The sequence below is a fragment of the Capsicum annuum genome, chromosome 1 (genome assembly GCF_002878395.1).
Source record: "Capsicum annuum cultivar UCD-10X-F1 chromosome 1, UCD10Xv1.1, whole genome shotgun sequence".
NCBI classification, from domain to species: Eukaryota; Viridiplantae; Streptophyta; class Magnoliopsida; order Solanales; family Solanaceae; genus Capsicum; species Capsicum annuum.
This window is the reverse complement of record NC_061111.1, coordinates 104,633,936-104,659,976: the sequence shown is the minus strand read 5'-3', so window position 1 is coordinate 104,659,976 and position 26,041 is coordinate 104,633,936. Positions and strand designations below refer to the sequence as shown.

The 26,041-nt window shown below is 34.4% G+C and overlaps 1 long non-coding RNA gene across 1 annotated transcript; it reads right to left on the bottom strand.

Annotated features, from left to right (window-relative positions):
* Positions 1-301: 301 nt before the first annotated feature.
* On the bottom strand, positions 302-19,114 carry LOC124891325. The gene is made up of 2 exons (XR_007049637.1): positions 18,965-19,114; positions 302-798 (listed from the first exon to the last, which is right to left on the bottom strand). It is a non-coding gene; the product is annotated as an uncharacterized LOC124891325 (long non-coding RNA).
* Between the last annotated feature and the right edge of the window lie 6,927 nt (positions 19,115-26,041).

The window sequence follows — 26,041 nt, the reverse complement described above, 5'->3', positions numbered from 1 at the left end:
ATTAGATCAAAGTTGACAACTTCAAATTTGTATTGTTATTTTATTTTCCTAATCACTACTTCTAACTATAACAAGTTTAGATTAAAGGCAAGTTCATAACATTTTAATCGTCAAGAAAGCAATCAAATTAAAGGAAATACTAATACATGCAAGTACACCAATCTAGAATGATTTTATACTTAACCCTATTTTTTTAATTCATCACAGTTCCCACAGCCCTAGTTATGGGGATAAAATACTCATGATCATAAAAACATAATAAGAATACATAGATGAAAGCATTATTGTGCACTTATAAGAATAAAATGAAAAACCATAAATCTTAAATTGATTTAAACCTTAAAAAACTAATATCAAGAGTTCATCGATTAATAATGTGTCTAAAAACCTAAAAATAATTCCATATGTAGACTATTCATAAAACATAATAGGAGTACTAATATATATAACATGAATGCTATCATAAATTGTATAGGAAAATCAGGTCGGCAGCACCTTACGACTCATGGGTTGAGTAACAGATCAGATTAATTCGTCTTTGCTCTAAATCATGGAAATCATGCTCAGGTTCAATCTTCAGTACTTGAAACGCAAATACTACCCATGAGTTGTGGGTAGAAGTCATAAGTCTTGGTTCATATAATAGTAATCAGAATTTTTTTTTCAACTTTAGAACTCAAGTCACAGGCCCACTCACGAATTGTAGGTCCCACCCTCAAGTTTTGAATCAACTCGTGGGTTACTAACTAAGTAGATTTCTATTCTTCAACCTCAATTTTTCCTCCAAAACCTATTTTCCTGCACAATCAACACAAAAACACATCATACCCAATAAAAATACCTAAGTTCTTGCATAAATTTCTTATTTTAAGCATCAAAACCATGGTACATCAACACCCCAACTTAGAACATTTGCATGTTCTCATGAAAATAAAACACACCTAAAAACCCACAATGCTTAACTAAGATAAACCTAACGTACCTGCAACAATAATTCATTTAGTTCACTATAAACTTTCAATCCCTATCAATGAACAACTTTCAAAACAATTATGTGTATACATGTAGCAAAATTTTATGACACAAAAGGGATCAAGTGATGGCATGAGATTACAAGAAAAAAAATGTATATAAGTAACATTCCCAAAAATAGATAAGCAGCAGACAATGAAACCCATGTACCCTTACAACAAAGAAGTCCCATACTCTCCTAATATCATAATGAAAATCAACACATGGACTACATCTAGGAACTCTCATGCCCAAATAAGTTCAGATAATGTGCATAAAAAACTACGATTTTTCCCTTATATTTTACATCGTAGTTTTTTGAACAACTAGACTAGGATAAGTATAGGAATTTTCTCATCTTATAGTGTAGGCTTGGCAGCAGGTATGGTACATATGGATAATTGTGACTCAACCCTCCTTGACACTATACTTATATTTTTTTGGCTCCACTATTCAAACATGCTCATTTTATACTCTTTTTTTCTCCATTATTTATACGTAGAGTGGGTGTGGTTTTGCTTCATTCTTTATATTTATTTATATTCTTTTCTTTCCTTTATTTCATATTTTTTCTATTTTTCTTCTTCTACCACACCCAACCCTACTTAATTTTCTTTTCTTAACATTTTTTTCATACCTATATCCAACTACGCACCCTTGTTATAGCCATCGTTAACATTGGCTATTTTCCTGAGTTGAGGTACACAATTCCCAAGGAGGGATAAAAGACAAAACAGGTTTATTGTAATTAAAAGTGGGAAGGTGAATGGGTTAATACAAGAAAGTAGGACTATATTATCTCAAATTCGAGATAAGGTAATACTTATTTCATTTGGTCGATCGTTTAGGCTATAAGTGGACTTATTCAAGAATGAATTTTAATCATGTCCCAACTAACTATCCTAAAACCTTGGAAAGACTAACTGATCAAGTTCTGGATTGTACACACAAAGTGAACTAAGTAAACACACCTCACACTCAGATAATATAGAGTTATATTTCAAACTACTACCTGTCTAGGTCATGAAATGCTAATTTATGGTTATTCTGTCCCTAATACTGATATCCACAATGGTCATAATCCCATATATTCATAACACACAGTTCGTAAATAATTAGGAGGGGTATTTTTTATTCATCATAAAAACAAAAATTTGACTGCACCAAAGCTCCTTAGTTTTCTCCTACTCAAACATAACAAACATAACACAAAAATGAACAAAACACAATATCCTATATGTGTTAGCTCTACTATGATAGAACACTCTATGGGAAAGAGACATAACAACAAAAACCCTATATAGTAGTACACCCCCATCTCCAACTAAAAGGTAATGCACTGTCCTCAATGCTTAACGAGGAAAGACATAAAACATGGGAGTGGAGTTATACCTGTGATGCTCTAGGAATCGGATATGGACTTCCCCCACTAACAGATTGAAGAGGCACATTAGTCTTAATACCATTAAGTGGTGTTGGCTGGATCGAGTCATCTAAACTATTTATTACCACAACAACCCTAATGTCTATTGGCTGCTTTATAGCTCTACAAAAATTGAACTTGACTTTCTCATAATTCAGGATGAAATTTATCTCACCCTTTTTCCATATCCACTAACTCTCTACTAATGATTTGGAAAGGTCTCCCCAAAATTATAGGCATCTCAAAATCAACCTCGCAGTCCATGACAAAAAAATTAGTAGAAAATATGAAGTTTTCTACCTTGAACAAAATATCTAATAATATGCTCACAGTATTCTTGACTATATAATTTACGATCAATAACCATCCATTTGTTGGTGTAGGGGTCCTAAGCCTTGTTGTTTGAAAACTACCAGTAGCATCAAGTTACTATTTGCACATAGGTCCACAAAAATCCTTGGAAAAGTTATATGACCAACTTGTGTAAGAAATATAAAGGCATAAGGGTCATATTTCTTTTGTATAAGAGAATGAGAAAATTGCACTACAATGGTGCAAATTACTAGTAGACTCATAACTGACAGTTCTTTTCTTTATGACCAATTCTTTCAGGAACTTTGTATATCCCAATATTTGTTTGAGTGCTTCTATGAGAGGGATGTTCACATAAAACTTTTATCATGGACATAAACTTCTAATATTTCACCTGTACGATTTTTTTCTTAAATTATTGGGGAAAAGTTTGAGGAGGTCGGGGAATGGGTTTAAGTAGTGGTGTGACTTCTTTACCCTTTACTTTGTCAGTGTCAGCTTCTTTTTTTGTAACTATAGGCTTCTTAAAGGCCTCATCATTCATAACTAGTTTTTCTTGTTTCACCCTCAATGCTCATGGAATCACTCCTTATATTATCAACCATAGGCATAATTGGATCAACAGTGGCCATAAAACCTCAAGTAGTAATAGCAAGACAGTGATTGTTGTTCTTTGAATTCTAAATAGAGTTACTAGGAAGAGGGCCTAGTTAACAATTATTTAATATGGCAGACATCTGCCCAAAGTTTTGCTCAAGATGCTTAATAGCAGTTGTATAAGACTCTATTCTCAGTCTCAAACCAGAAATATCTACCTTAGTTTCATTAAGGCAACTCTCTTGACTTTTTGAACTCTTCACAAGCTTTGAAAACAATGCTTTAATTCTTAAACACCAAGATTCATCATCCAAGTTCCCTAGTGGGACATAAAGTTCACCTTTTACTCGTCATTATCTTTTCTCCTACAGGTCGTAATCACATAAAATACTCCAATATCTATGCCTATCTCTATAAAAGTTTCGACTTTGATTCTCTTGCCTTAAGTTCTAATTATCTTTATTAGACCCTTGGCCCTTTTCCCTTTGTTTAAAAACCCTTCGTCTCAATATTAAGATTCATAGATACTTCCTTGTAGTATGAATTTTATTTCTTGAACCCACTATATTCACCTTTTTTGATCCAATCACTGCAAGTTACTTTATAAGTAGGCCAATCTCAGTTCTCAATTATGCTACCTCTTGAGTTATCATCTTATTTAATGCTACCTGCTTATTGGATTCCCTAATAAAGTAAGTACTAATTGATTTATACACCTCCTAAGTATGCCATCCTTCGATGGTTTTAATAAGACAATCTAAGATTTCAGAAGTGTGCTCCCCATAAAGACTCATGAAGGCACCACCTGTGATGGTATCTGTTAAAACCTTCATATTAGCATTCATAGCCTGTAGAATATCTCCAGCAAGTTTCTACCCATGATGATGTTATTTGGAAATTTCTGTAGCTTTTTTTTAAACACCAACCATGTCTTATATAGTTCCTCTAAATAAAACTGTCTGAATTTATAGATCTCATCCTTCAATTACAATATTCTAGAGAGCGACAAAAATTTGTCCAAAAACCATGTCCTCAATTAATTCCAAATAGTGATTGAATTAGTGGATTGCCTTGACTCCCTGTACTGGGCATACACCAACATATACCATATAAGTAGTAGAAAATAAAATATCAATAAACAAAACAAACAATTTTAACAAACATAATCCATCACTTTATAACTGTATTCCCCAACAACAGCACCAAAATTTGATGTCACCCATATTTCACTTCTCACAAATTATAAAGCAATCGCTGAATCAAATATAGAACCCAACAAGGTTGGGGTCAATCCTACAAGCAATACGCCGAAATCCTGTCAAGAGTTTGTCAATGTAATTGGGAATTATGAAAATAAAAGAAGTGGTTTTTTGAAAGTTATTTATAATAGTAAAAGTTGCTGGTTGATTGGATTGTTATCAATTTGAGCCGAGCACTAGAATTTTTTCCCCCCTAATTTCATAATTCTACATATTATTTGTGCTAGCTGACTATCTAAATGCCTTACACGGAAAATCAAATAAGATATGCATTAACCAACCATATCTCAACCTTGAATTAGATAAATTAAATTCATCTCCTCTCAGACTCAGATCATTACATTACTAACCCTTATTTTGTGATCTCAGACTAACTATCCCAGTTAAGGCTCAAGTTAAATAGATGAAAGTTGAAAGCTTTAAATTTCTGTTGCTATTTTATTTTTCCCAATCTCTACCTCTCTCTCTCTCTCAGGAAAGTCTATATTACAAATGAGTTCCTAACGTTTGTATTTATCTAGAACCAATCAAATTGAAGGAAATACCAATACATGTATGCACACTGGTGTAGAATAACTCTATACTTAACTATATTTTGTTAAATCACCATGGTTCCCCCAACCCTAGTTATGGGTTTTGGTACTCACGATTGCAAGCACGCTAGAAGCATCCATAGATTTTCCATGGATTAAAATGCAAAAATGTCAAATTGATTAAAATCCCTAAAAAAAGGATTAATAATGTGTCTAAGAACCTAAAAATAATGTAAAAGTGAGTAAACTAATCATAAAACATCATGAAAGTATTTATAAATACAAAACAAATCCTATCTTAACTATGTAGGAAAATCAGGTCGGTAGCACCCTATATGAGTGTGTTTATAAATACAAAATGCATCTTATCTTAACTATGTAGGAAAATCAGGTTGGTATCACCCTACGACTCGTGGGTCGAGTTTTGGATCAAACCAAACAAAAGTACATATGTTATTGCATAATATCCTTGTTTTAAGCATTGAACGTGCCATGAAACCATGGAACATGAGGAACTAATAATGGAATATCACTCAAAGTCTGAGAAATACCAGGTACACACAACGGAATACCTTTCAAATAACTCAAGAGACTAACTAAAAAACCCTAAATGATTGGTGTGTCAACTCAACCTTGTGGGACCTAAGCAAGCCTTATATATCCTATCTAATAACCAATACTATAATACACTACCTCGATCTTTAGAGAGGACTTCCTAGAACGTCTTCTAATATGGGATGTTCCCTATTCCTAACCCCTGCCTCTCCCTTTAATCTAGGGTTTAGCCTCAATGGTAGTTGAATATAACTAGCCTCTAGAGATCTAGTCCTCACCATCTATGCAGAAAAGAGTGGAATATAACTTAGAACATTAGATAAGAACAACTCGTACGACTAGGAATCCAAATAGAGGAGTTTTCCCTACAAACATCCTATAGCCTCTTGAAGATAGATACAAATGTCCTCATACCAATCCACGAGACTCTACTAGACATCCTTCTCTTACACTTTAGAGATCGGTCAACCTAGATACTCTAATAGATAATGATGGCACTAATCATGGTTAAGCCTTGATGAGTAAGTAAATCACCTAAAATAATAAAGAAAAACCCAAAACAACAATAGTATATCCTAAGGAAATACTTCTAGAATGAATCTAGACGTAAACAAGAATAATATTACTAGAGGAAGTCTAAAAATATATCATAAACCCTGCTAAACCTAGTGTTATAATGTAAGAAATCCAGTCAATATCCAAAAATAGAAATACAAAATTTATCTCTATATCCAAAATAAAGATGAGATAAAAGATATAATGATATCTAGAATCTGACATAACCAATAGGATGATCTTGTACCTCAAATCTGATCAAATTCTAATCAAAATCTCAAATGCCATGCGTTGTACTCAAACTGGGATCTAAGACGAAAGGCCACAGTATGTGTGAGTATAGTCCACTTGTACTTAGTAGTTATCATAGGCCAACCAAGAAAAATTAGAAAATAAGGTAAGTAAAGTGACACTATTTTCACTAACCTTGTCAGGACCCAAGGCTACACCCTAGTTTTGACGCGGTAATTAAGGCCATAAGTGAAACTAAGATAGTCCATGGTCTGGTACCTATTGTGAGCATTAAATAAAATAAAGTAAAACAAATATGTGGAAAATAAAAAAAATGAGATACGGTCAATCTGAATATTAAAACATATATAAGGCATGTCTAAAGTAGCTAATAAAAATACCAAAACTAAACTGTCTATGGAAATGACTGATAATAACTGTAAACTAAATGACTGTCTAACTATCTGAAAACTCTAAGAATCATTAGGAGTTAATTGGGCAAACCTCTTTACTAACTCAAACTAACTCAATCATAATGAAATATGAAAATGAATGAAATAACATATCACATCCTTGATGGATGAGGACTTAACACTACTGTCGCAGGGAACTGATAAGCAGTCTAAGGATGGTCGGAGAACTATGCATCCCAACCTATGTTATAAGACAACATAGTACAAAAGAAAGGTATGCAATCTTTACTTTGAATGTACTAGTACATGAGGTAAGTATTAACTAAAATACAGTCTAAAAATAAATGTAATTACATGAACATATAGAACAAAATATGAAAGACTAAGTATTTTAATATATTGGCATTATCTGAATAACTGGTGCAGTTTGTACAATTGACTAAATTAATACTAAAAACAGTCTGCTTGGTCCAGAAAAATAGTATAGAAATAGATTATTAATACTGATTGAAACAGTAGGAGATATCATGTAGCCAACATAAACCATGGATATCACCATGGAGTCCGATGTCTGACCCACGTCGAGGAGGGCTGTTCCATCCTTGCCATTGGGGTGGAACCTAAACTGAAGTGATTAGTATACTAAGCCCATTTGGGCAAGGGGAAATTCTCTTTAGCGAGTACCAAAATCCTATGGGGGAACATAGTTTCTGGGAAGTAGGGCATGTTAAAAACATACTTCCCTCTCGGTGCTTAATCTTACCCCCAACTGAATGACACTGTTATTATTCATAGTTTAAGATAACGTGGTACTATACTAACAAGGATAAACTTTGACTTGAAAATAGTAAGTAAAAACATAGGTATCGGGTGTTCATAACCCCCTAGAACTAAATGTTTTCAACAAAATACAAAGACAACTCTTAAAATAGTAGTATGAAGTCTTAATGCGGAGAACCTAAAATATTGGACATTTGAGTATATAAGAATAGTGCGTGAAGTTGAGCATGAAAATAAATCAAACTTAAGGGAATAGAAATTTATCATAGAAATAATAGAATTCAAGATAAACATCAAAATTGTAGTAGGAAACATGAATAGATGCAACTTCTATGCTCTTTATTACCTAGATCACATGATAATTCTATATTTTCAACGCATAAAGATTTGGGAATGAAATATATTTTAAAACATTTAAATTTAACTTAAAAAGTCATGAATTAGAGCATAAGGTTGAAAGGTTAACCTTGTCCAAAACCCCACATACCTCAATAACTAAATTCTTGAAGATTATTTGAACTTGGGTGCTTGAACTCATGGATTTTTGGGGAAGGAGCTTGGGTTCTTGTTCTTGGGAAGGAGAAGGGTTTGTTTAAAGTAATTTTAAGAGTATGTGGCAAATAATGCCCCTATAAATGCTTGAAATTGTGGTATGGATGAATTGGGTTGATTAAAAATGACTTATTTTCCCCATGATTTCATTACTGGCCAAACTACCCTGACGTGTCGCAACTCCTGCTCCAATAGGTTGGCCCTCATTGTGTGACCCATGCTCTATTTAAGACAACCTTATGCCGCTACCCCATTCACCTCTGGAGTCTCCCTCGTGCTATGGGTCTATCAAAATGGCTTTCTGCCTTCCTGACCCAAACATACCTTGAATCACCTTACAAAATTCCAAAACTATCCAAGGACACACCTATAATAGCCTTAAGCATAAAACAACTCAAGAACCAATGTCTCAGGTTTGCGAAGTCCAAAATAAAAATTTGCAAAGTCTTGGGGGGTCTTAAAGTGACTAAGTCCTCAACACTTAGTTAAAATCTCAAGCCTTGAACCCCTTAAGGATGCAATTAAGTGTTGAATCAAACATAGAATATTATAGGGTATTACTATATGTCCTCCCTGGGACCCTTCATCCTCGAATGAGTCTGGTTAATCTTGATATACTTTAGAGACTTGGAGTCTATACTAAAGACTAATAAGATTAAACATGATCAAATAACTGGGTCTAAAATATGACACATATTACAAAGGCTGTACTAACTTCATGAATCCATATTGTGACATGTGAATAGTTGTACAGCTAAAATAGAGAATGAAAAAATTCAATCTAACTCAAACCATTACCTAAAGCTTAGTCTGAATTTGTGAAGAAAAGTTAAGGATACCGAGCTGGTATATCTGCATCTACCTGCCAAGTAGATCCCTCTATGGACTGATTCCTCCATAGCACCTTTACCAAAGAAACCTCTTTATTCCTTATCCTACAATCGAATGATCAAGGATTCTATATTGGGACTTCTTATAGGAAAGGCTATCCCTTACCACATTTTCTAAAGGAACAACCAAAGATGAATCACCAATGCATTTATTTAACAAAGAAATATGGAACACCATGTGTACTGATGCCAAATTTATAGAAAACTCAAGTTCATACCCTACCTTCCCAAAATGGTTTAAGATTTTTTATGGTCACACATAGAGGGGACTAAGCTTACCCTTCTTTCCAAATTATTTCATTCTCTTCATAGGCTAAATCTACGAATAGACCAGGTACCCAACCTCAAACTTAAGATCTTTTTTTCTCACATCTACAGAAGATATTTGATGACTTTGGTTGTCTTTATCTTTTCTCGAATCAACTAAACTTTTTCCATTGACTCAAGCACCGAGTCTGGCCCTATTAAAGTAGTCTTACCTGCTTTAAACATATAATAGGAGATCCATCTTTTCTCTCATAAAGACCTTCAAACAAAGAAATATGATATTGGAGTGGTAACTATTATTGCCGGCAAAATCAATCAAAGGAAATTTGTGATCCCAACTACCTTCAAAGTTGATCACGCACACCCTCAATATGTCCTATAAGGTCTAAATAGTCCTCTCTTCTTGAGTATTTGTCTGAGGATGAAAATCTTGGCTAAGATGAACTTGGGTACCAAGACCCTTCTAAAAAGCCTTCCAAAAATGAAAGGTAAAATGAGTACCTCTATATGAAATAATAGATAATGAAACCCCATGTAATTTCACTAACCCCTAAGATAAAGCCTGGCATTTTCCTCAGCTGAATAAGAGTATGAACTGGCATTTCCAAATTAAAATATGATAATGATGTGTACGAGGCACTCTTGTCCTAAAATCCATATCCACCATCTCCCACTTCCAAGTGGGGATGCTAAACTCTTGAAGTATATCATTAGGCCTTCGGTGCTCAAACTTAACATGCTGATAGTTCGAACACTTAGCCATAAAATCTATAATGTCTTTCTTCATACCACTCTACCAATAGATTTCCTGCAAGTCATGATATATCTTAGTGGGTTTGGGATGAATAGAATATCATGCACCATGTGCTTCTACAAGTATTCACTATCTCAAATCATCAACACACGGAACAAATAACCTACCCTAACAATGAAGAACACCATCTCCCTCTTGGGAGAAAACCTCCACCTTCTGCTTTCTAACCTCCTCCTTCAACTTAAATTAACTAGGATCTCTATCTGGCTTTTCTTTCACTTCAACAACACATGAAAAATTTGCTCCATTCTAAACCCATCTACTACCTTCTGCTGAATCAACCAACTGATGATAAAAGATGGGCAACACTCCATCCTAACCTTGATAAATGATGAACCTCATAGGCTAACTATTTCTTATCAACTTGAACATTAGCAACACTACCTATTGCCATTCTAATATGGGCATCTGCCACTTCATTGGCATTGACCGAATGATACAACATACTCATATCATTATCTTTCATCAACTCAAGGCATCTTCTCTAACAAAGATTTAGGTCTTTCTGTGTGAACACATACTATAAACTCTTGTAATTTATGAACACATCAACATGAACTCCATAAAGATAATGCCTCAAAATTTTCAAGGTTAAAACAACAACTGTAAACTCAAGATCATGGGTAGGATAATTATTTTCATGGATTTTAAGATGTCTAGAGTCGTAGGCTATGACCTTGCCTCTCCACATCAAAACACAACCAAGACCAACTCTAGAAGTATCACAGTAAATAATAAATCCATCTGTGTGATCTGGAAAAGTCAAGACTAGGGTGAAAGTGAGTGGAGTCTTCAACTCATAAAAACTCTTCTCGTAAGAATCCAACCCACTAAAATTTAACCTTTTTCTGGGTTAGTCTAGACATGGGGTAAGTAATAGAAGAAAAACCTTCAGCAAACCATCTATAACAGCCAACCAAACCCAAGAAACTTCTATTATCTAATGGAAAGATATGTCTAGTCCACTTTCTTACTTCTTTAGTATATTAAGGGTCAACTCAAATGCCATCACTGGAGACTATATGACCAAGGAAAGCTACTGATCTTAGACAAGATTTACACTTACTAAATATATTGAATAACCAATGGTTTCTAAGAGTCTGCAATGTAACTTTCAGGTGGTCTGCATGTTCATTCTCACTAAAATAATAAATAAGGATACCAATAATGAAGATAATAATGAACATGTCCAAGTATTGCTTGAACACCCTTTTCATCAAGTCCATAAAAGATGCAGGGGCATTTGTTAGTCTAAAAGACATAACTAAAAATTTAAAGTGACCATAAAGAGTTCTAAATATTGTCTTTGGAATGTCACATTTCTAACTCTAAGCTGATGATAGCCAAATCGAAGGTCTATCTTAGAGAAATAACTTGCCACTGAAGTTGGTCAAATAAGTTATCAATTCTGGGAAATTTATACTAATTCTTGATGGTGACTTTTCTTAACTTGCGATATTCAATGAGCATTTCTGAGAGAACCGTCTTTCTTACGCATGAATATGACTGTAGAACCTTTTAAAGAAATGATAGTCCTGATGAAACCCTTGTTTAAAAGATCTTTCAACTATTTCTTCAATTCCTTAAGCTTGTTTAGAGCCATTTATTTAGAGGGAATAGAGGTAGGATAGGTATCCAGAAGTAGATCTATTTCGAAGACAATTTCCCTTTCAAGAGAAACTCTAGGAAGATCTTTAAGAAATACATCTGGAAAATTCCTTAAAATAGAAACTAACTCAAGGCTCGGAGTCTCAGAATTTGAGTCCTTAACCTGGAGGAGATGGTAAATGTACCCTTTAGATATCCTTCTCCTTGCCTTAAGATATGAAACAATCTTACCCCTAAACAGTGAAGCACTAATCCTTCATTCGATAACTAGCTCATTAGGAAATTGGAATTGAATAATCTTATTTTTGCAATTTACTAAGGCATAAAATGAGTGAAACCAATCTATTCCAAGAATGACATCAAATTGGTACGGCCCTTGCTTAAATTACCCTATGTCTTAGAGCCTCATGGTCTATCTCGATTATTCTGCCTGAAGTTAGGTACTGGTACACTAGCTGAAAATGGAGCTTGGGCTAAAAATTTCTAGTGAAAATCAAAATAATTTCCTCCTTCCAACATTTGTTGAGAAAAGTTAAAACTACTTATTTTGGCTCTCTTATTCTCTCTCTCTATCCTTAATCTTCTTCTTCTTTATATTCTAAGCATGAACTATAAGTCTAGATAGGTCCATCTCCTTAATCAACATGGTGGTACGAGTCATATCAGTAGATACAGGTTGTTTTGTTTCTTTACTTAACCTTATACTTAGTGACTTAGGTTTGATCTATGTATGAGTATCTCACTATGAGTCGTAAGCCAGGGTATGAGTCATACCCATGACTCATATGGTGGTCAGTGTTCAAACCACTTAGATTCTATTCATCCAGGGGTACGGTTTTTGGGTACTAGCCATACACTGGGATATGACTTGGGTTTGGGTGTGTCAAACCTTGGATAGTGTTGGGTATAAGGAGCAAGCCTAGTTTATCAGAGGTTGGTACCACTCGTACTGGAAGTATGATTCATAAGGGTTAGTGGTACCCTATGATGGTAATTAAATACAATTTAAGTGAGGAAAATCTGGACATTTCTCCACTTATCCTAATAAGTCCCCATAACTTATATTCCTATTAGGAGGTTATTATCCCTACTATTCTATTTTTAAACATTTGGAACACACTCTTAAATCATCTCTAGAGTTTTGGGCAAAGGAAATTATGGTTTTATTGGGGTTTGTCTTTGTGATTTCCCTCTGTCAACATCTTTGGTTTTCCCTGATTTAATTATGCTTTTATATTTTTTAATAATGGTTTTGGATAATTTTTTTCATGGGAATGGTTATTTAGTAACAGACATTGGTTTTGGAAATACTATGCTCCTACTGTGTTTGATAAAATGCTTGTAACGATGCCGTCACTATAATATTGGTTTTCAATGGAACTTATGCATGGTTTAAATTTAGTAATAGAATCCTAAATAATATGAATGTTTTAAATGGTTTTGGAATGGTTTGTCTTTCAAAACATATTTGTGGGGTACATAGGAATCCCCCAAGTTAATTGGATAACAATGCTTTCACTATAATATTGGTTTTTCAATGGAACTTATGCATGGTTTAAATTTTGTAATGGAACCCTAAATGATATAAATGGTTTAAATTGGTTCGGAATGGTTTCTCTTAATAAACATGCTTATGGGGTACATGGGAATACCCCAAGTGAACTGGATAATATGATCTATGGGTACATGGGAATCCCTTAATCTCAAAAAGGTTGGGCTAAGGACAATACTTATAAGTTATAGTCGGTATGATGGTACCACTACTAATTGACTTGGTTAATAATAAATGGATAATGATTTGGTTGTTAGGTAATGGTTTTAATTAGGCTTAAAGGGGGTGTTTAGCAAAGTCGTTAAAGGTGGAGACCCCGAGGGATCAAAATTGGAAACTCATATTTGCCGATGTGAGGTTTTGTCCTAGTGACGGTGTGCATGATGTCACAGTTTATATTTTGTGGGATATACTAGTCATCCCAGGTTCTTTTGTTGTGTATCTTTACGCTCTGGGTCCCTTTCAATATGGGGAGCTGAACTCATATAGGCCATGGGTGGTTTTAGGATGGAAAAACTACACATCCCATGTAAAGGTTTTAAATGGCATGCTAAACCCAGTTCCTTTTCCCGGCATGGTTATATATATATGTATGGTTATGTGCATATGGATATTTTTACTTGGTTTTATAATTGGGATTATTTTATCCTTATCTTGAGTTCCTACTAACGTTCTCCCGCTAAACCATCTTCGAGTGGCTGTATCACCAGTCGATATAGGAATTGACCATTTTACACCTCGTGCTTTGCATTTGGACACTCAGGGGTCAGCTTTTGATTGAAGTTGTGAGCTTCTATCTATTCATAAGGCTCCATTTCATGGATGTCATTTCTTAATTAAATTAAAACACAACAAACTTGGTTTTGGCTATGGCTTGGGGTATGCCCCAACTAGATATTTATATTCTTTTGGTTAGAGGCTTTTGTAGAACTATGGGTTGGCATGGGCGGGATCGATATTGGTGTCAGCCTTATTATTGGTATTTGTATTGGGGCTGAAACCGGTTGACAAGATTTTTGGTTGTTCTATCGTATTTCATTTTAGGATTATTTAATTATTAATGTAACTTATTTTGTTATGGTTTGATCTATGGTTTATTTTTACTTGGTATGGTTGGACGGTTGGTATGGGACGGCCGGACTCGGTTGGGTCAGTCTTGTTAATTGACCTATCCTAGAGTCTATAATCAGGATAGTTATACTATCTAGTTATATGTTAGAAATTTAGCCAACTAAAGGCAGGCGCCAGGATGTTGGGTTGGGTAGGTGGTCTCCAATCCCGGTCGGAATTAGGATGCCTATTACATTAAGGCCCCGGGTCATGTAGTGTCAATAGGCTCTGCTTCCATACCCTTGTCATCCTTCAACTTCTTAAACCAGGTGTGAACTAATCTCTATAATTGATAAGCAACCAACTCTGTACTTTCATTTAAAGTGACACCCATGATATTTGTCACCTTCTGTACCATGTACAGAAACTCCTACGGATCCTCCTCAGATTTGGACCCAGAAAACAAATGGGGATTCATCCAAGTGAATTCCCTAATCCTAGATACAATTGTATTTTCCACTAGATTAGCTGGGGAAACAACCTTCTGGTTATTATGCACAGCTACAGAATGGGCTAAGGCAGTGAAAGGGGCCCTGAACTAAGTGTGAGAAACATGATCATTCTGGGGATCTTCAGAATGGGTGGTGGTATGGGATGATCCACATTCCTTCTTTCATTGTTTCTTCTAGGAGGCACTGTCTGTAAACGGATTGAAGTATGAGTTAGAAAATGGAATTCAGTATAGCTCATGATCTTTTATACGACATGAATACTGAAAGAAGGAAAAATTTCCTAAAAATGTCTCGTAGCCTCTTGTCCATAAGTATGCCACGCTTAACACCCGTGCATAATACTCTACTCAACGTGGATTTCAGATAACCTTGGAAACTTTGAAACCTTAGGCTCTGATACAAAGTTTTTTCATGACCCAAGGCTATCCCTAGTCACGTCACGATGCTCAAGGCCATAAGTGAACCTAAGCTATCCCATGGTCTGGTATCTGCTGTGAGCAATGAATGAAATGAAAGTAAACCATATATATGGAAACTAAACCAAATAAGATATGGTCAATCTGAATACTATCTGTCTGAACAACTGATAATAACTAAAAACTGAATGATTGTCTAACTATCTAAAAGCCTCTAACTAACTCCAACTAACTAAATTATAATGAAATATGAAAATGAATAAAATGATGTATCATATCCTCAATGGATGAGGACTCACATTACTGCCGCAGGGAACTACTGAGATGTCTAAGGATGGTTAGGAAACTGTGCATCCGAACCACTATTATAAGACAACATAGTGTATGAGAAAGGTATGCGATCAATACTTTGAATATACTAGTTTGTGAGGTAAGGACTAACTCAAATATAGGCTAAAATTGAATGTAATTGCATGAACATATAGGACTGAATAAGCAAGACCAAGTATTTTAATACACTAAAATTATCTAAATAACTAATGAAGTTTGTACAACTGACTAAATTAATTCTGAAAACTAACTGCTTGGTCTAGCAAAACTGAACTAAAATAGACTGCCAATAGTGACTGAAATTGTGGGAGCTATCATGTAAACAACATAAACCACGGATTTCACTGTAGAGTCAAACTATCACCCACGTTAAGGAGGGTTGTTTTATCCGTGATATCTAAGTGGAACCTAAACTGGAGTGATCACCATACTGAGCCCATTTGGGCAAGGGAAAATGATCTTGGTGAGACCAAAAATCCTATGCGGGCATGTTGTTTTTGGGGAGTAAGGTGTGCTGAACCCATACTTCCCTCTCGATTCTAAATCTTACTCCCAACTGAATAACACTGGTATTATTTATGGTTTAACATAACTTCGTACTGTACTAACAAAGATAAACTGCAACTTGAAAATGGTAAGTAACCACATAGGTATCGGGTGATCATAAACCACCAACACTGAATGTTTTCAATAAAACATAATAAAAACTCTTAAAATAGTAGTATGAAGTCATAATATAGATAACCAAAAACATTGAACATTTGAGTATGTAAGCATAGTACGTGAAGTTGAGCATAAAAGCATATCAAACTTAATAGAATAGCAATTTTTCATCGAAATAATAGAATTTAATATAAATATCAAACTTGTAGTTGGAAACATGAATAAATGCAAATCTTATGCTCTTTACTAACTAGATAACATGATAATTCTATATTTCTAACACATAAAGATTTGGGAATGAAATCTATCTTAAAATATGTAAATTTAACTTGAAAAGTCATGCATTTAAGCACAATGTTAAAAGTTTAACCTTGTTCAAAATCCCACATACCTCAATAATTGAATTCTTGAAGATTGTTTGAACTTGGGTGCTTAAACTCTTGGATTCTTGGGGAAAGGAGCTTGGGTTCTTGCTCTTGGGAAGGAGGAGGGTTTCTTGAGAGTAAGTTTGAGAGGAAAAGGCAAATAATGCCCCTATGGATGCCCAAAATTGTATTATGGATGAATTGAGTTGAGGGAAAAAGACTTATTCACCCATTGATTTCATTATTGAAAGAGGATGGCCGAACTACCCTATTATGTTGCAACCTCTACTCCGATGGAGTGTCCCTGAAAGAGGATGACCGAACTAACCTATTGTGTCACGACCCCTGCTCTGATGGAGTGGCCCTTATATTGTGACCCTTACACTAGTTAACACGCCCTCACGCCGAGACCCTATTCACCTGTGGAGTTTTCCTCACACCGTGGGCCTATTGCAAGGGCTTGCTACCTCTGTAACCCAAAGCACCCCGAATCCAAATCCTGAAACTTCCCTGGGACATACCTTTAATAACCTTAAACATGAAACAACTAAAAAACTAACGTCTCAGGATCTGGGAGGCCAAAATAAAATTTCAAAAGTATTGGGGGTCTTAAAATGACTAAACACTTAGTGAAAATTGCAAACCTTGAACCCCTTAAGCATGCAACTAAGAGCTGAATCGAATTTAGAATATTACAGGGTATTACAAACTTATAATCAGAAAATTCCCAAATGGTAGCTCACATTGTTTCCACTTCTAATATATGTATATAGAAATAGAAACAATAGATATATATGAAGAACATACTATAACTAAATCCAAAACAAGAAAACTAAATAAGAAATGAAAAATATGTGTGTAAATACAAAGCAATGCAATGTTGATAGGGAGAATGATTAAAGCCATCGTATGACTTTTTATATACACCCACCAAGCTTACAACTTTTACATAGGACCCATAAGGGTTTACAACTCATATACTATATCTCATACCTCAACTCAACTCACCCTTCAAACTTGTGTTCACAGAGAGGGATTTCATAAAAGTGTCTCATTATCTTTCAAAATTGAGGTTTCTCAATGGTACCAATATCTTATGAATGTATATGTATGTCATGAGGATTTAATTTTAATACTAAGATGACATCCAATCTATCCAATAGACATACGCGCGCATACACACACATATATATATGTTTATATATAAAAAGTAAGCCAAAAATTTTCTCAACATGTCCATAATTCATGATTATCAACTCAATTTAGAAACCATTATAATAAACATGCATGTAAGACACTATAGATATCCTATTAGCCCCTAATGCAGGTATTTCTATCCTAATAGGGGGAACAATGCTCAAATAAGGGCTATATTAGAAAAATGATCCATTGGATAGGCATTATATCTAGAATGAAGGTACTTAAATGCACAAATAAGGCCAATGCATTAAATAAAGCGCCCACATGGGAAACACTCAATATTAGATATCTCAAGTCAAAAATAGCATAATATAAGCCCCCAAATAGGCACAAAATAATAAGAAAGATAATCTCAAAATATAAACCACATAGTTATTTTCCACCAACCCACAACATGTTTTATCTATTTATTAACTACAATGCTCAATCTGAAAGAAGTAAAGCCAAACCAAACCCCAAATGATAAAATCCCATTCCAAAGTTCTTCAACATGGAGCCTTTGCCGTATTAATAGGCTTAGAATCAAATACAACATTCAAATTTTGCATTTACATGTTAAAAGAATGACTATGATATCCATTTTGTCCATATTTGAGTTAGGTCCAAAATGGATTAAAAATTGAGGGGGTAAAAGAAAAATTATTTTTAAAACATGTTTCCTAAGTTTATAGGATTCAACATGAGAAATATCATGTAAAAATGGGTTAAAAAGAGGTTCAGATTAAAGAAAATTTTGTTTGATTTACTGACAAAACCCTTAACTTCCATTTTTGAAATCGTGATTTAAAGGTGTGTTTAATAATATAGTCGATGAAAAATAATGGGAATAATGTAAACACCTCATATTCACATAGTAAAGGGTTACATTACCAAAAACTCCATATCTAGTTCATGGAATGATAAGTTATAGTTATTCTGTCCCTAATATTAATGCCATAACAAGATCCACAATGGCACAATCTCATATCTTCACTACTTAGAGTTCATAACAAAAATTCGGAGGGGTATCATAACAAGATCCACTGTTCTTAGTGCATAACTCAAAAAAGACCTAAAGCATCAAAGTTGAGACATACTTGCAATGCTGTAGGTATCAGATGTAGACTCCCCCCCAACTGGGGCATCAAGAGACACACCGGGTTTATTTCCAGAAGGTGGTGATGGTTGGCTCGAGTTATCTAAAATGTTATTATCGAAACCACCCTCATGTTTGTTGGATTCTTCATAATTTTATAACAAAGAATTTGAGTACCTCATTATTCAACCTAAACTTTAGCTCACCTTTCTCAATATCCATTCAACCTAAACTTTAGCTCATCTTTTTCTATATCCACCAATTCTATACCCGTGGAAAGTAACGGTCTTCCTAAAATAATGCACATCTCAAAATCAACCTTGAATTCCAAGAAAATAAGGTCAACAGGAAAAATAAAGCTTTCTACCTTGGCCAAAACATCAAATGATATGCCTATAAGCTTTTTTACTTTATGATTTGCCATCAATAACTACATCTTTGTTAGTTTGGGGGATCTTAAGCCTATATTACCCCAATATTTTATCTCTAGATCCACCATAATATATGCTATTGAATTAGCTTTCCAACAACATAAGTCTCACCTAAATACGTTAGTGCAGGAAAAAGGAATGGCAATTTTCCTAAGGGACTATTAACTATCATTGACAATAACTCTAGCAATGACCCATTGTCAAACACGATGACTCATTGTATGAAGTCATTTCCACAATAGTGAGGGATCTATATTTTATCTTAGTGGTTATGAGTCCATCATACGATTCATTATCAGTCCTAATGATTCATTAGGTAGACCCATCTTCATAACAGAAAGAATCTAAGAAATTAAGTTCTTGATTAAGACTCCTTCTAAATACCTGTTATTAATCGTAACTAGTCTTTTGGTAAGAATTCTTGGTCATAAAAATAAGGGACTATGCTGTGGAACCCCTGACAAAAGTTCCAAGGAATGACTTATTACCTGACCTAGCGAGTCATTATGACTGGTATCAGTTTTTTGTTGAACATTTAAAAAAGGATTGTTTAATATTTTCCCATTATATTAACTCCTAATCTATGTCGTTTAAGCCTTTACAATTGTTGTATATAAGCATAAATTTGCCAAAATTCCTCATTACATTAAAAAATCAATTGGAAATAGTAAAAAATGGTGATTATTCTCCTTCAAAGCCAAGTTAAGGTTTCTCAACTTCAACTTTAAATTCTAATGATTTCTTCTAGACTTCCACCTCCAGGTATATGGGATTTCATCAATGTGTCCCTTTATCCCATTGAGTCCCAAAAGCTTTTAAATTCTTAAGTTTTGGTTCTGGGTCAAATATGAGTTTTCCTAAATTTCCTCAGTTTAATTTTGTAATTATACCATGATTCCATGTCTTTCCATAATATTCACCTCTCCCCATGTTCATAGACCATAAAAATTCCCTTTGGTTGATAAATCATTGAGTTTTTTTTGAATTGTGAAATTCCCTACTATGGTTAGATTTAACTATTATCATGTTTGATTTGCATTAGTCAAAGGTGGTGGGTTATGATTACTCGATAGGTAGGGAATCATACATTTATTTGTTTACATGTCTTTAAGAACTTCAAATTATCCATAATTGATACTTTTAGAATAATATCAAGATAGGCAATTCAGTTTAAATTTTAGTGTCTTTTAGTTGATAGTAGTACTTAGCAACAAGTGAACACAGGGATAACGACACCCGTCAATTAGGCTGAGACCATTAGTAAAAGTTCCAATGTTCCAGAACTACAATGTGACCATAGGTTATAAGAAAGTAACCCATTAGTTGAGGCATGACACCTTAGTCCTTTGGGACCTCAGTTTAGTGGATCCATGCCAGCCTATGCTAGTACCCTTGGAAAGGTACTGACCCCTTCCAACTAGGGTTACATGTTTAATCTTGATTCACTCATATTTGGGTATGTCGGTTATTGTTATCTCCCACAATACTATGTTGATGTTTCAGTTTACGTCTCAATTTAGATTATTCATGACCTTTGTATTCAAGTATTCAGTTTCATCCACTACATGTTTATACTTTGTTTTGTATAATGTTTGTCATGTTTCATGCATTCATGTTGCAGTTTATGTAGGTTAGTTTCCCATCTTGCATACTTAGTACATCCAAAGTACTGTCTGCATAGATCTTTTCACTATATTGTCTCATACTATAGGTTTGAATGCTCAACACCCAAATCATACTTAACACATTCCCATACCACCTAATAGTAGTTTGGTGAGTCATTATCATTTGAGGACTAGTTATTATTTATTTATTTTAGCATTTTATTTTATTTCAATCAGTTGGAGTTAGTTGGGAGCTTGTACCAATAACTCATTATAAGTAGAGACTTTCAAACAAATGTCTAAATTTTTAGTATATTTTTTCATCAAATAATTCTATCTATAATATTATTGATAGTTAGTTTTACATTATTATAACTTCTATCTATTTTTTTAGTTAGTTTCTGCCTAGTATTTTGTTATTTCTTTAGTATCCTAATGCATGCCAGGCCATAGATTATCTTGGGGTTATTTGTGGCTCTAAGAATAATGTTATGACTAATGGGTGGTCTCGGGTTATGTAAAACTTGGTATTAGAGAAATAGGTTTAATGTGTTCTAGGGTGTCTGAAAGCCGCATTAAATACTCTTGTTCAGGGGTGTGAAGTGTGTCACACTTATGAGCTAGTACAGACGAAACATTAAGGAAAGTCTCACTAATTCATGTGATAGAGTATGAAATCTATTAAAAATATTCTTCTAACCCATCCTCTATCTATTCACAGTAAATTCCTCCTAAGAGAACTAATAGAAAGAGAGATAAAAATCAACAAGCACTACTGCCAGTTCTCAAAGACTCTCTGAATGAGTAGGTCTCTTATGCTGAGATTAGCATTGCTTTCACAGTATTATCCCAATCCATTACTACTCAAAATAACCATCAGGATATTAACCCGGCCAAACAAACAACGAACACGTCGATAAGTAGAAATTGGGACTTCACTCGGATGAATCCTCAGGTGTTCTTAGAATCTAAGACAAAAGATGATCGACAGGAGTTCTTGGATAGTTTTAAAAAAGTGACTAAGATCATGGGTGTCACTTCTAGTAAAAGTACTAATTTGGCTACCTATTAATTACAAGGAGTGGCTAACAACTGGTATTTAGTAGAAGGAGGATAGAGGTACAGGTGCAGGGTCAGTAGAGTGGGATGATTTTGTTATATCATTTCTTGATTGGTTCTTCCTATTTGAGTTGGGGAAAGCTAAAGTGTAGGAGTTCATCAACTTAAAATGGGGTAGTGTGAGTGTTAAGGAGTATTCACTTAATTTTACTTAGTTGGTGAGGTATTCTCCAACTACAATGGTCGATTACAGTGCCTGGATAAGTAAGTTTATGTCGGGTGTTTTCAAGGATGTGGTGAAGAAGTGTAGGATGGACATGGTAGTTAAGGAGATGGATATCTCCCGACTAACAGTCCATGATTAACAAATTAAGGTAGAGAAGATCAAATAAAAGTAAAGGAAGAATAAGAGGTCTAGAACTGCTACTTTTAATTTCTCTAAGTAGAGGTTAGATGGTGGAAATCTCTCTCAATTCTACCTAAAATTTTTATCTCCTATCCCATCTTCTACTAGTGTTCCAGTGCCTAAGTTCAGACAAGATACTCGAGATAGAGCTCCATGCTCTAAGTCTTAGAGCAGTGTGAATAGTTTTCACATAATCCCAATTTTCTAGAGATATGGTAGGAGCCATAAGGGTGAGTGCATGGCTGGTAGTGATACCAATATCGAGTGTGGAAAGTCAGGATATAGAGTAAGGGATGGTCAATAGGTGTGCAGAGGTAGGAATCATAGTCAATCAAGCCAGACTAAGTCTTCAATGACTCCAACAGGTCACCCGACTCAGCAGGGTGCCACTCTACTACAACTGGTAGATAACATTAGGATAAATTTTATGCCATTCATAGTCGACAATATTAGGAGGGTTATCCTGATATGTTTACTGGTACGTTACATGTTTTTCACCTTAACTTTTATGTATTATTATATCCTTGAGTCATTCCTTTGTGACTCCCTTTATAGTAGTAGATTTTGGTGTTGGTCCCGAAATCCTAGAAGAACCCTTCTTAGTTTCTACTCTAGTCTGTAGTTCTATCATAGCTAGATGGGTATATAGAAATTACCCAGTCACAATATACCAAAATGTCACTTTAGTCGATCTTGTAGAGTTAGACATTACTGATTTTGATATTATTCTTTTCATACATTGGCTCAACTTTTGTCTGACTCAGTTGATTGCAGAAATAAAGTAGTCCAATTTCAGTTTCAAAATAAGCCAGTCATAGAGTGTTAATTCATCACAGTTACCATAACCCCAGTTATGGGGATAAGATACTCATGATCGTATAAATGTTATAAGAATCCATGTATGAAAGCATTATTGTGCACTTATATGAATAAGATGAAAAAACATAAATCTCAAACTGATTTAAACCTTAAAAACCAATATCAAGAGTTTATAGATTAATAATGTGTCTAAGAACCTCAAAATAATTTCGTGTGTAAGATAATCATAATATATCATGGGAGTACTTATAGATACAACATGAATTCTATCATAAATTATGTAGGAAAGGTAGGTCGGCAGCACCTTACGACTCATGGGTTGAGTAATGGATCAAATCAATGAGTCATTGCTCTAAATCATGAAAATCATGCTCAGGTTCAATCATCAGTACTTGACTCATGAAAACTACCCATGAGTTGTGGGTAGAAGTTATATGTTATGGTTCATCTCATAGTAATCGTACTTTGCTTTTCAGCTTCAGAACTCAAGTCACAGGCCCACTCACGAGTTATAGTCCCACCCACAAGTCTTGGATCAACTCGTGGATCACTAACTTAGTAGATTTCCATCCTTCATACCTCAATTTTTCCTCCAAAACCTATTTTCCTTCACAATCAACACAAAAACATATCATACCGAAAAAAAATACCTAAGTTCTTGCTTAAATTCCTTATTTTAAGCATCGAAACCATGGTACATCAACACCCTCAACTTAGAATATTTGTACGTCCTCATGAAAATAAAACAAACATAAACACCCACAATGCTTAACTAAGATAAAGCTAAAGTAAATACAATAATCAATTCATTTAGTTTCCAATAAACTTTCAACCTCTTTCAATGTACATCTTTTAAAACCATTATGTGTATACATGTAGAAAAATTTTATGACACAAAAAGGATTAAGTGATGGCATAAGATTACAAAACAATAACCAATGTATATAAATGACATTTCCCAAATAGATAAGCAATAGACAATGAAACCAATGTACCTTTACAACAAAAAGTTCCATACTCTTATAGTATCATAATGAATATCAAGGCATGGACTATATCAAAGCACTCTCACTTACATAGAAGTCCAGATAATGTGCATAAAAAACCATGGGTTTGCCATTATGTTTTACATCATAGGTTTTTTAACAACTGGACTGGGATCAGTAAAGGACTTTTCTCATCTTATACTGTAAGCTTGGGGGAAGGTATGCTACATATGGGTAATAGTGACTCAACCCTCCTTAACACTATGCTACATTTTTTGGCTCCACTATTCATCCATGCTCATTTTATACTCTTTTTTTCTTCATTATTTATTTGTAGATTAGGTGTGGTTTTGCTTCATTGTTTATATTTATTTATATTATTTTCTTTATTTCAATTTTTTTCTATGTTTCTTCTTCTATCATACCCAAGCCTACCTTATTTTCTTTTCTTAACCTTTTTTTCATACTTGTTTCTGACTATGCACCCTTATTATAACCACTGTCAAATTGATGATTTACCGAAGTTGAGGTACACAATATCCAAGGTGGGATAAAAGCTAAAACAGGTACATTGTAATTTAAAATTGGAAGGTGAATAGGTTAATACAAGAAAGTAGGACTATATAAGCTCAAATACGGGATCAGAAAATACTTATTTTCATTTAGTTGATCATTTAGGCTAAAAGTGGATATTTTCAAGAATGCCTTGTGATCATGTCCCAACAAACTATCCTAGAACCTTGGCAAGACTAACTAAGCAAGTTCTGGATTGCACAAACAAAGTGAACTAAGTAAACACACCTCACACACAGATAATATAGAGTTATATTACCAAATACCACCTATCTAGTTCATGCACTGCTAATTTATGGTTATTCTGTCCCAAATATGGATGTCATAACAAGATCCACAATAGTCATAATCTTATATATTCACAACATGTAGTTCATACAAAATTAGAAGGGTGTTTTTTAGTAATCATAAAAACATAAATTTGACTGCACCAAAGTTCCTTAGTTTCTCCTAATCAAACAAAACAAACATAACACAAAAAAAATGAAAAAACACAATATCCTATACATGTTAGCTCTACTATGATAGCACACTCCAAGAAAAAGAGATACAACAACAAAAACCCCAAATGTTGGTATACCCCCAACTCCAACTAAAAGTTAATGCACTGTCCTCAGTGCATAACAAGGATAAACATAAAATATAGGAGTGGAGTTATACCTGTGATGCTCTTGAACCGGATATGGACTTATCCCCACTTAGAGCATCAAGAGGCATATCAGTCTCAGTGCCATAAGGTGGTGGTGGCTAGCTCAAGTCATCTAAACTATTTATTACCACAACCACCCTAATATTTGTTGGCTGCTTCATAGATCTACAAAAATTGAACATGACTTCCTCATTATTCAAGATGAAATTTATATCACCCCTCTCCATATCTACCAATGCTTTCCCCAAAATTTTAGACATCTCAAAATCAACCTCGCAGTCCAAGACAAAAAAATTCATAGAAAAAATGAAGTGTTATACCTTGAACCAAACATCAACTGATATTCCTATAGGTTTCTTGACTATATGATCTACGATCAATAATCGTGCATTTGTTAGTTCAGGGGTCCTAAGCCTAGCTATTTAAACACTACCAACAATATTAAGTTGATATTTGCACTTAGCTCCACGTAAAGCCTTGTAAAATTTAGATGACAAACTTGTGCGAGGAATATAAAGTCATAAGGGTCATATTTCTTTTGCATAAAAGAA